Source organism: Salvia miltiorrhiza, chromosome 6, assembly GCF_028751815.1.
Source record: "Salvia miltiorrhiza cultivar Shanhuang (shh) chromosome 6, IMPLAD_Smil_shh, whole genome shotgun sequence".
In the NCBI taxonomy this organism is placed as follows: domain Eukaryota; kingdom Viridiplantae; phylum Streptophyta; class Magnoliopsida; order Lamiales; family Lamiaceae; genus Salvia; species Salvia miltiorrhiza.
Window position 1 is genome coordinate 10201092 of NC_080392.1, and position 12711 is coordinate 10213802.

The window sequence follows — 12711 nt, forward strand, 5'->3', positions numbered from 1 at the left end:
TCTCGACTTATTCGCCCACACAGCCAACTCCACAAAACAACACACTCAATGCTCGATTTACAGCAACATAAAAACAAAACAAGACTTCACCTTTATCTATTCTTAACAGTTATGCAGCAAAATATAGACATATAAACACACAAAAACATGAACATGAATTTAGATTCTTGGACGAAAAGTGAAGTAAAGGAGCAGGGGAGTTAAAGATGAAACCTTGGCTTGGATTTGCTGGGTGAATCGTTGGCTGTTGTTCTTGGAGTTCAGCGTTTGAAGCTCAGTCCGGGAGGAAAACGAGAGAGATGAAGTGAGTGAATGAGAGGAGATGATTTTCGTGAACTTGCAGAGGAGGTGTATTTGAAGAGAGAAAGAAAAAGTGAGGCGGTGGTGGTGGAAAATATCAAGGAAAGTGGTGGGTTGGGCTTTGATGGAAGATGATGGGTTGGGCTTTCATTTATTTTACTCAAATGTAAATAAAATATAAGGCCCAAAAGAAAATAAATCTCAACACACATACATGCTTGAATGCTTAATAATATAAATATGCAATGCATATAAATTTAAATTACTAAATTTACAAATGCTTTTGTAAATAATTTTTGTTAGAATTTAAAATAAATTCTTTTCTCAATCCGGCGTGAATCATCTTAAATCTAAGTTCAAAAATAATTCTAAACATAATATAAATGGGCGGGGTGTTACATAAAGAGAGATAAATTGAAAAATTATATGATGGAAATAACAAATCATGATAAGTTATTCTTATAAAATATTTGTTGCTTATAAAATTATTAAAAAATAGGTCGGAGGTTGAGAAACTTATTTTTGAGGAATCTTATAGATCTACAAATATAGATTGTAACTCCATATGACAGTCGTAGAGATATATATTTGTTAAACAATTTAGAAGCATTGTTGAGTAGTCCTGTTGATGTTGCAGAGGTAGGGTTGATGGCTTTCCAAGAGCAAATAAGATTTTTTATTTGTAATTTTTTTTTTGTTTGAATGTAAATAAAACTTTTCATAAGATCAAATAAGACGTTTGTTGAGAGTAAATAAGATTTTTCTTAAGTCTAAATGAAACTATTTTTAATATTAAATAAGATCTTTTTTGAAAGTGAGATATTCATATAATTATATAAGACTGTATAAATAAAATTTATAACAAAACTAACAAAGATATGGTGTTACCAATGGATAAGACATATATTGATCTTCAAAATTAGAGGGGTTGAGTTTAATTCCTAGCAAGAGTGTTAACTAAATTTAAGTTTTTCATAAATAAAACTTGGCCCGCCAAGTCCGACCCGCGTCTAATTTTTTTATTTTATTTTGCTTTTATACATGAAACGGAAAAACAATTATATTATCGCATAGTAACCCTTTATTACTTATAGGTCCATAAATGGCCTAGTTAGAGTATGAAATTTTATAATTGGCCATTGATTCGAATTCCTCCAACATTAAAGTTGGTGGGCTAGGTACCAAATAGGTTTATTTTATACCTAAATAACAATTACATGATATAACTTAATATACATTGAATATTGCTTGAAATTTTTTGACAAGTTATTTTTATTACCTCCAAAGCAATATGAAAACATAAAGAATGATATTAAAAAATTTGTTGATCACTTCAGCTACTATAGGACGAGTAGCTGAATGTGAAAATGTATAGCAGCTAAGATATAAAGACGTGAATATATCAATTGAACTGTATTGTCACACCCCAATTCTTGAATGAATAAATATAATCGAGGTGCAACTAATTCATAGAAATAAACAAGGGAAATACCTCGTTAAAACCCAAAATAGGATAGAAAGTCGGGCTATGCCCCTTTGGATCACAAGTTTTGTTTCATGTTTCTGACAACCAACATTCATTAGCATAAAACTAGAATTTCAAATTTAAGCTCGACATGAAGTCATCTTAAGTTGAGAAAACAAAAGATGTATAAGAGTAATTGCTACAGTGGAAGTCTAACATATGAATTTTAACTCTAGCCTCAGCTCCGTCCCGTCAGCACCGGCCAGCCAACCTGAAAACATTTGAAAGTATTTTTGGGCTAAGTACTAATGTACTTAGTGGGCATGCATTTTCTGAAACATTTTATACTTTAATAAAGACAGTTTATCCAATCATACTTGACATGACTTAGAAGGTTTTAAATTGAAAGAAGTACTTCTAAGCATGTTAAAACATTTTTCATTTGTGCGCACATGTCACACTCCCTTTCCGTTACTCGCTGTGATCCCGGACCTTTTAGCCACCGACGGATCCATATCTCCCGCTTTACTTGATCTGAGGGCGTAACCCAGTCAAGTTCCCATTTGGGACCCAATGCTCCGGAACACATCCCGTCGAGCACCCTTATAACGCCTCATACATGATTAGTGCCCGAATGGAGATCAACCCACCGAGTCAGCTAATAGGTGTACACAATTCTCAAACAACGTGTTAGGTCATAAGAGAACCTCGATCGATTAACTTATGCGAGCCTTAAACAGAGCAGAGTGCACAAAATATTTTATTGGATAAACAGTTTTCATTACATTAAATAAACAATTTGCATTTCATTGAAACATTTAGAGCTTAATAACTCAATCATACTTTGTACATTTGAAAAGTAAGCCCACCTGATTAGGCAAAGCCTGAAGATCATACACATAAAAACATGTCTTGGGAAAGCAGCGCTAATCCCCCTGGTCACAAAGCCTACAAGAAATTCTATTCTTAATAGGTCTCCTTGATCTTAAGTCATGGTGTAATGCTTAACATTCTATGATTCACTTAGCCGGGTTTTCAAAATTTAATGAATAAATAATTGAAAACATTTCTCTTGAGTTAAGAACACCAACAATATTCTTACTCAACTTTCTTAAATAATTGAAATTATAAATAAAACCAATTAAATCATAAATACTCTTATTGCAAAATAAATGCAATATCATGTCATGCTTGGCATATAATAAGAAATTACTTAAAATATGCTTATAATAATAATTTAATATTATTATAAAAATTTACTCTTTGAAAATAATTAATTAAACTTAATAAATCTAATTAATTATAATAGTGTAGCTCCTTTAAAACAAATCTGCACAATTCCAATTAAATAAATACTTGATGCAAATGATTTCATGCTTAATCATATATGCACATAATAATAATATTATTATGCAAATCATCTTTAAAAATAATTAATTAAACTCAAATAAAGAGTCAAATTAATAAATCAATTAAACAAGTCCAAAAATTAAATGGAAGCTCATGTTTTTGTTTTAAAATTCGTAGCCCAATAAAATGCAGTCCATCACTTAAAAAAAACAGGCCCAAGACTTAATAAATAAATCAGTTTTGTCTAATTAAATCATCAATCAAATATGTAAGGCAATCAATTAATAAAATTTTAGCCCATTTCGAAAATTTAAAAAGGCCCAGCTAAATAAATAGACATGGCCCTATTAAAAAATAAAAACAAGCCCAAACATTTATTAAAATCGGCCCAAATAATTTAACTCGGCCCAAAATAGGAGCCTAAACTCAAACCCAACACTCAAGCCCACTCCCCAAGCCCTAGCCCAACCCTCAAAGCCCAACTCCCATCCCTACTTCTTCCCCCCATCAGCCACACGCACACACACTCACGCTTCAATCACTTTCGCGCCTCTCTCGCCTATTTCTTCTCTCTGCTCGGTCGAGTGCGGCACCGCCTCCGGCGCGCCGCCTCGCCGGACGCTTCCTCCCCTCCCTCAAAACCTCGCCGCCACAGCTCCTCCTCCTGCGACGAACGCCGCCGGCCACCCCTCTCCCGACGCCCCTCCTCTTCTCCCTCTCTCTCGGCGGCAGCAACCGCTGTCACGGTCACCGCCTCATCTCCCTTAACCCTCTGCTCTCCGCTTCCTCTCTGACCCAGAACGGCGACAGTGAGGGCCTCCACCGTCTGAGCTCTAGCCCCAATCATGGCTCCTCTCAATTTCTGGCAACGACACAGCGCTGCCACACACACAGATCAAGACGCGTCTCCCTCGACAAACTCTCTTCTCCTCAGCGATAGCAGCCCCAGCCGCCACCGCTCCTCCCTCAGATCTCCGACCTTTCTCTTTTTCCAGCCGTGGCCGGGCAGCAGCGGCACCGCTGCCGTGCCCTGCCTCCCTCCGCTGAACCCACAGCCGCCCATCTCTCTCCACCCCCCTCTCTCTCCGGCCGACAGCAGTAGATGGAGCAAACTGCCGTCGCCGTGCCGCCCTCTACAAAACCCAGCCCAGACCCGGCTCAGACCGGCAACAAGGCCCTTGCCTCGCCGCCTCTCCCTCAAAACTCCGGCCGACAGCAGCAGGAGCCTCCCTCTACTCTCAACTCAATACAATAAAATCGAAGGCAGGAAACAAAAATAAAACTTCAATTTCTTCTTTTTGTAGATTTTGCTCCTGTAGATACATGCATATATATACCATCTTTCAAACTGAAATCTATACTAAACTGTAAATACGAATGTATAAATAGATGAATGGATGAATGAGGTGGTTTCTTTTCTTGAAAAACTGTATAAATAAATTGGTTTGATAAAATCAAATAAGAGAGTGTATGAAGGGATAGCTCTTGTTATGATAAAAAGAATGAACCTTTGGAACTATATGTTGAGGCGTGCGGCTGTTGTCTATAGTGGTGGATAGGATTAGTGGGAGGGAAAGTGGGAGTAGTGGGAGGGAAAGTGGGATAGGATTAGTGGGAGGGAAAGTGGGAGTAGTGGGAGGGAAAGTGGGAGTAGTGGTGTGGTGGGTGTAGTGGAAGTGGAATTAGTGTAGAATGATGAATGATGAATGATGAATGATGAAGTGATGTTAGGTGTAGTGGTGTAAAATAAAATAAAATAAAAATCTTCCGGGTTGTACTATGAAAACTGTAATAATCTTCAGGGTTTGCTAATTAAAAGCTCGTGAAAATACTTGAATGCTAAATTTAATAAATATGCAATGCATATAAATTAAATAACTAAATTTACAAATGTTTTTGTAAATCATTTTTGTTGGAATTAAAATAAATTCATTTTCTTTATATCCGGCGTGAATCATCCTGACTTCTAAGTTCAAAATAATTCTAAATTTAGCTAAGAAATAACGGGGTGTTACATGTATATTCCAAATTTAATTTATTTTAAAGGACATCTAGGATGACATACGATTTCTGTATAAAATAATTTACTTATGAATAACTAGATTAAAAATATTGTATCCGCAAAATTCACACGCGATATTATCTTTGACAAACTAAAATTCACAAGTACACTTATAAATTTGGACGTGCTACATACAAGTATATATATGTGCATGCCCGAATCTCTAATTTAGTTTATTCCTTTTAGAGATACGTCATTAATACCTTATTTATTACATACGAAACGTATTAGAAATTTATATCAAGTTAAGTTGCACCAATTCCTCTATAAAACCCAACAGAACATAAACACAAAACCATAAGAATAAAAATTAAATGGCATCTAAATTGTTGTTTCTAAGCTTGGTCTTGGTGTTAGCAAATGTGGTAGAAGTTAAAGGCGGTGGCATGACCCTAATAACTCATGTGATCAATGGATTGAGCAACACAGAGCTCTTCATTGATTTTTGTGCTCCATCCCACACAGTGATCAAGAAGGGTGAGGACTATAAATCTAAGGTACAGAACACAAGCGCCGTATTAACATGTTTCATTCAAAAAACGGAAGATTGGCAGTCAGTTTATGCTGATATTTACGATCCGATCCTAGATAAAGGGCGAGAAGCCATATATTGGAAGGCTGACGAGATCGGAGTCTCTTTCAGCTATGACAACACTAATTATAAGCGGGACGGTAATTGGATCAAGGATTTCTAATTATTTCACAAGTGTAATGAGTTTCATCACTCATTGTCGAGTAGACTATTTTGATCTAATCGTCAAGATATAATAATCGTTAAGATTTTTTTAATTTTCAAGTTTTGTTTTGCCTTCTCAGTTTTACAATTTAATTCATCCTTAATCATATGATAAATATTAAAGCTAAAATTAGATCCATCATCATCAAAAATAAATTACATGTTATTGTAGTTTTGATGTTGTTATTATTATTATTATTATTATTATTATTATTATTATTATTATTATTATTATTATGGTTCTCCGTTTTTTTTTTTTTATGGTTCTTTCTTGAACCTCTCCCTATATATATATATATATAGGGTGTGTTTCTAGAGAGAACTACATTATTTGTGAGAACGTGAGAACCATCAAATCTAATGCATTCACTGTAACAATTAATGCATTCGCTGTTAAAATTAATGCACTAAAAAAAATTGCTTCCTTCAGGATTCGAACCCAGGATCTGCATTCATCCACCGTAAATCTTGATAATCGAATGGCTGAAAATGCTTCCCCGTTCTTTTTTTATTTATGGTTCTTTCTTGAAAATTAATATATATATATATATATATATATATATTAGTTATTTATCTAAAAATTTATATTAATATAAATTTGATGTTTAAAAATATATTTTTAAGCTAAAGATTTCTAAAATTATAAGTTTCATCATTGTAGTTGCATTCAACTGATATAATAAAACTATAAATAGTAAAATATAAAAATACTACTAATATATAGTAAAAACATAAAAAATAAAATGAAAGAATATGGAAAAATGAATGAAAGAACCGTAACATTTTAAAAATAAGAAATGAGAGATGGTATGATAGAGGAGAGAAGAGAGAGGAGAGAGAAAAAAATAATTTTGTGACTTTAAACTATAATAACTTATTGGTTTTAAATTTATTTTTTATAATTTTTACATCAAATTAAAGATATCGTCATTATCTTTAATTTAATATCCATATTGAATATTTTTTTTATAAATTAAAGTTGATGATTTTAAAAGAGAATCAAAACTACAAAAAGAAAAATAAAGAGAGAAAAATTTTGGTGGGAAAAAGTTTACGTTAGACTCATCTTTTATATTATATATAGATTTTAATAGTGATTGAGGTTGTAAATGTAATTTTTTAAGTAGTAACTTCTTTCTTCACATATTTTCTCTCCCAACCTCATTGATTATTGGGAAAAGGTGCAATAGGCCCTTTAAGTGATAGCCCTTATAGCGTATAACTCTCTTTACTCACTGTGTGTGCAAATAAGTCCCCGAAGTAAAAAAAACGGCTCAATTAAGCCCCTCTGATCAAACGGCGTTTTGCCACCGTTAGTCAACATTTTTTTAATTAAAATGTGGGGCCACCGGTTTGAGGCTGCTCATTTCTCCGATCCACTGAAGGAAATCGCCGGTGATGAAATTGTAGGATAAGCTTAAATAGGTGAGTTCGTTGTGCTTCTGCAGATATTCAGGAACTATTCCTGTTAGAAGATTGTAGCTGAAATCAATTTTGGATAAATGTGGGCAGAAACCGATGTCGGGAGGCAGGAATCCAAAGAAAGATCTAGGGTTCGGAGCCTCGCTAGCGACCAAATCCCACTGGAGAAGCTGTCGGAGAAGCGGTTGCTGGAAAGGTTGAGGTGATTCAGCGTCGCACATTTGGAGAGGCTGCTCGGGAGCGGCCCTCGAAGCGGTTTCCGACTAGAGAGAGGAAGCGGAGAGAGAGAGAGTTGTCGAACATGTTGTCGGCGAGCGGGCCGGAGAGGGAGTTGCGGCTGAAGTTGAGGTGCTCGAGATTGGGAATAAGGGCGAGTCGGGGGTGATTATGCCGGTGAGGTTGTTGTTGGAGAGGGAGAGCAGCTTGAGGGACTGGAGATGCGGGCGTAATTGAGCCGAGCGCGGTGCTGGAGGCAGCTTGGCGGCGGAGGGGCCGTGGCGTCGAACGAGCGGCTTCCGGTTCAGGTAGCAGATGCTGAAGGGAGTAGATGCCGGCGCGATGCTTCTTCTTCAGCGGAAAAGAAGACCGGTGCGTCTTCTTCTTCTTGCAGCCCAATCGATTCACGGCGAGGTTGGGCCAATTAGCTCCTGAGGCGGAGGTGGCAACGAGCAATCGACCGTCGAAGAACACCAGACGATGAAGCGGCGGAGACGGGAGTTCAGATCTGGACGGCCTGGTTGCCGGCAATTGGAATCGCAGATCTGGTGGAAGGCGGCGGACAGAACTTTGGACGGACGGAGAAGACGCGATGCGAAGGGACGGCCACATTTTAATTAAAAAAACAAAAATTATGGTTGACTAACGGTGGCAAAACGCCGTTTGGTCATAGGGGCTTAATTGAGTCTTTTATTTATTTATTTATTTATTTATTTTTACTTTGGGGGCTTATTTACACACACAATGAGTAAGGAGGATTATACGCTATAAGAGCTACCACTTAAAGGGCCTATCTGCATATTTTCCCTTGATTATTTGTAGGAGGTGATAATATAGGGTATTTGGTTAATTAATTCATGACCTACTCGTAATATTTTAGTATTGGAGTATGTATTAAATGTATTTATCAATTCAAGATTGCACCTATTTTGGCTATTGGCAGTACTCTTCTTTTCTTCTCTCCCAGTTTCAATTCAAAATCGCACCTAAGTTTTTTAAAATAATTGACTTGAAAAAACAAAATCTATTTTCCTCAAACAAAAGGCATACAAGATAATTTAATCGAAATAGGTCTCATAAAACACGATTTGGCCAAAAATTATTACACGACTACTAAATTTTGATTCACTATGCCAAGTTTTCAAAACTCAAACAAAAATCTTGAAAACCAATTTCTTAATTAATGGCATCAACAATACTCTTTGTTCAATTTAATCAATTTTTCTATAGAAATTTAACTTGTTCAAAAAATCAATTTAATCATAAATACTGTACTTACTAAAGTCATATTATAAGGTTTAATAAAACTAGGAGGCGTTTGGTTTGAATGATATGACATGATTCATAAAATAATCCATCTTAATTAAGTGTTTGGATTTGCATGATTGTACCGTAATTGATAACCCGACCCACATCTAATCATCCAATTAAGTGATAATTTATCATTCCAAAGTTAGATGGATTATTTAATCACCCCTCCAGTCCTATCATTCTTATCTATCACATTCACCAAACCAAATGTCCCTAAGTGAATTCTTTCATGCACTAATCACAAAACATATAATTTGTAATTAAGTTATGCACATTATATGTTTATTATGGAACTTTTTAAATCTTGATACTGATAAGTTGAGTAATTAATAGTTCCATAAATAATTACCTCAAACAACCTTGATAGATTATAAAAAGCCTGCATAATTCAAACAAATACTTTAAAAAATTATACTTCCTCCGTCCCAATAATTTTATTCCATTTTGCTTTTTGGGTTGTGCCAATATTCATATCCCATTTCTAAATTGGGACATAATTAAGACTTGTTTAACATTAACTTAATATATCTATATATACCTCTTAAATCTAAACCCTAATTATTTGTTTCTCTCTTCACATTCTCTTGCCTCTCTCTCTTCTCCGCCTACCTGCCGCCCTCCCACATCCACCATCTCGCCACATCCGCCCTCCCACCTCCCCCATTCGAGCCGCATCTGCCGCCCTCTCGCCTCCACCCTTGCACCGCCCTTGCCACCCTCGCGAACTGGTTGCAGCAGTGGCGGAGAGCACCCACCGCCCCTCTTCTCACTTCACCTCACCGTCGGCTGCCTCCTCTCTCCTACTCAATTTTTTTTTAAAGAAATCAAGGCTCGCTGGAAATTAGGCTAGCCTCCACCCTCGCGCCGCCGCAATAGTCGGCACCCTCCTCCTCCGGCTCTTGCCACCACCTCTCGCCGTCGGCCGCCCTCACCGCCTCTCTTTTATAAATTGAAAGGATTTAATTTTGTTTATTTTTATTGTTTTAATTTCAAAAATTGAAAGATTTCCATTTTTTGATTTCTCTATGGTGGTGTTTTGGTGTTCATATTTGAAATATTTCTCTCCTCTGTTTCACTGTTCCGAAATTGTGGTGTTTTGGTGTTCAAAAATTGTGGTATTCATAATCTCTCTCCTTCTGTTCACTGTTCCGGCGGCTCCGGTAGATCGCCGGTGTTAGGAGCGGTGGCAGCAACAAATTGAAGAGGAGACTGTTAACAATACTTAAACTTTTTTTATGATATAACTCTCCTTAATACCCGTGTCGAAAAGAAACGGAACATGATTATTGGGACGGAGGGAGTAACTCTTAGTTAAATCTATTATGTTATCTAATCATCCAATTCAATGGAACCTCCACTTAAATTATACTCATTCTGTCCATAAATTTTTTTTGTCACATTGTGGATAATACAAATTTTAATAAAATGTGTGTGAAGTTGTTAATGAAATAAAGATCTCACTTTTAATATGAGAGGAGTTGTGTGAATCCTACTACTATAAATAGAAGTGACAATTTTTTTATAGACAAAACAAAAAGGAAATTACAGCAAATTTTTTGTGGCCGGGGGAGTAACTCTTAGTTAAATCTATTATGTTATCTAATCACCCGATTCAATGTACCCTGAACTTAAGGCCCAATAGAATGTGATTAAATTAAGAGTCCAACGAAACCTTTTAATTAAGGAAGTACTCCCTCCGTCCCACGAATCTTGACAGGTATTTTTTTTTGGATCGTCCCACGAATCTTGACACATTTCCAAATAAGGTAATAATCATTACATTTTCTCTCCTACTTTATCACTTTTATTATCCTCTCTCTCCTACTTTATCATTTTTATACTTTATTATTTACATACTTAAAACATTAATCTACAACTCCTTAATTCTCGTACCGAAACCAAACGTGTCAAGACATTTGGTTTCCAAAAAAAATGAAGTACAAGTCATCTTGTTCTATTTATAAAATCCAGGGTTAAAATAATTGAGTCCAAACAGAATAATAATTTGCAGCCCAAACATATTAATTCCTATCTTCTTTCTCTCTGAAATCAAACGCACAACCTTTCTCTAATTCTTCCGGCGAAATCAGCCGCTGTTTACCATCGTTGATCCCCTTCTTCAACTCTTTCTCTCATAGCTATTCTCTCTTCTCTTAATTTCCCTCTCTCCTTTGTTACTCATAACTATTTTTTGTGTTATTCCAATATTTTTGGCAGAATTGTTGGGTTTGAATTAAATGTAGAGTTCAATGGGACAAGCAACCAACCAACCAATCTTTTTAATATTTACATAGCAATGCTTGACTTTTGACCACTTCTTGGGTAACCCTGATCTATGGAGAATACACTGATTCTGGAGTTGAATGATTTCACGAGTTTGGGAATTTTGGAAAAGTGATGGTTCTGAGATGTCCCTCCATTTTTGTTAGTAACGTAACTATATGTTGTTGGCATTTATCAGACTGCAAATTCATCATATACAAACACATAAAATCGAAGAGCTGCAATTGGAGAAAAGTATGGGCGAGGAATCAATACAAAATCATGTGTTGCCTATTTTATAACTTAGCAATTGATGATGGGTGTTAGATGTATTTGGTGAAGAGAGGATTTGCTTATATGATTCAATTAATTTGCAGATATAAGTTTGGCCATGTACACTAGTATGAGTGTTATGACAGCCGATTTTCTCATAGATGACGGTTTTGGCCGGTCATCTATTAGCGAAATTCTTGTAGTGATGATAGTTTTTGTTTTTTTTTCTTTTTCATTTCTGTGAAGTAAGTTTTATATGAATAAGGGTAAGCTAATGTGGCCAATCCATATAGGCGAACATGCATGACTGCTCCTGATTTGGCAATTACCACTACTCTTCTTTCCTTCTCTCTCTTTCAGTTTCCACCTTACGATTGTCTATGTATTTATGGTTATTGGAAGGAAGCTAATTAATATCCTCAAATTTCAGCTCTTTCTGCTCCTCCTACTTAATAGTTAATATTCTATCCCTCTCCATATCCTCTCTTTTGACAAATTTGGTTAAGAGCAACGGATGGGATACCAAACTTTTTGATAAATGAGGATATGAAAAATTATATCTATAGAGATGAAAAGTGTTTTGATGGATACCAAACGTATTAGTTTAAAAGCAGTACCCATTATAATTCGAAAATGCTCAATAGAAGAAATTATTGATCATTAGATTTATCAAATCTCTACAGTGCATTTAATCTGAAAATATTATCAACTGATATTAATAATCTATATAGATCCCTATTATATATTTAGGGTGCGTTCACTTTGATGGGTGGAAAAATGAGGGATAATAAAAATTTATGTCTTTAAATGTCTCCTTTCTTTTCCCACATTTTACACAAAAGAGAAGTCCACAATTTTTCCTTCTCTTATTTTCACTTCAAAAAGGGATAACATCCATTAAAGTGAACGCACCCTTCAGTTGGTAGACCCTGTGACTAAATCACGTGGTCTGGGTTTGATTCTCACAGACAGCGTTTTTGCACTACCTTGTTTTTTGAATTAATTAATTCTCCAGCCTGGTTCGGTTTGAGTTTGCTTATTTTTATTTTTACCTAGAGTATATATTCTTGATTCATTTCGAAATACTATTTGCATGAATTAAAAATGTCATTTCTGATATACTCCACTCGTTACTCAAACATAGTATTATTCTATTTATAAAGCTAAAGGTTTAAACTTTAAACTGAAAAATAATTTGCAGCCCAAACTAAAAAGTAAAACTCACTCTTCTTCTCTTCGCCTCTCTCACACAGTCTTGTCTGTCTTCCTGTCACTTTCTAAAATTCAATATTCTCTATTTCTCTGTATATTATC

General features: G+C 35.6%; 1 long non-coding RNA gene across 1 annotated transcript; it reads right to left on the reverse strand.

The window, feature by feature from the left end:
• Positions 1–1789: 1789 nt before the first annotated feature.
• LOC130988562 (uncharacterized) lies at positions 1790–4666 on the reverse strand. The gene is made up of 3 exons (XR_009090133.1): positions 4624–4666; positions 2635–2713; positions 1790–2036 (listed from the first exon to the last, which is right to left on the reverse strand). It is a non-coding gene; the product is annotated as an uncharacterized LOC130988562 (long non-coding RNA).
• Positions 4667–12711: the final 8045 nt, after the last annotated feature.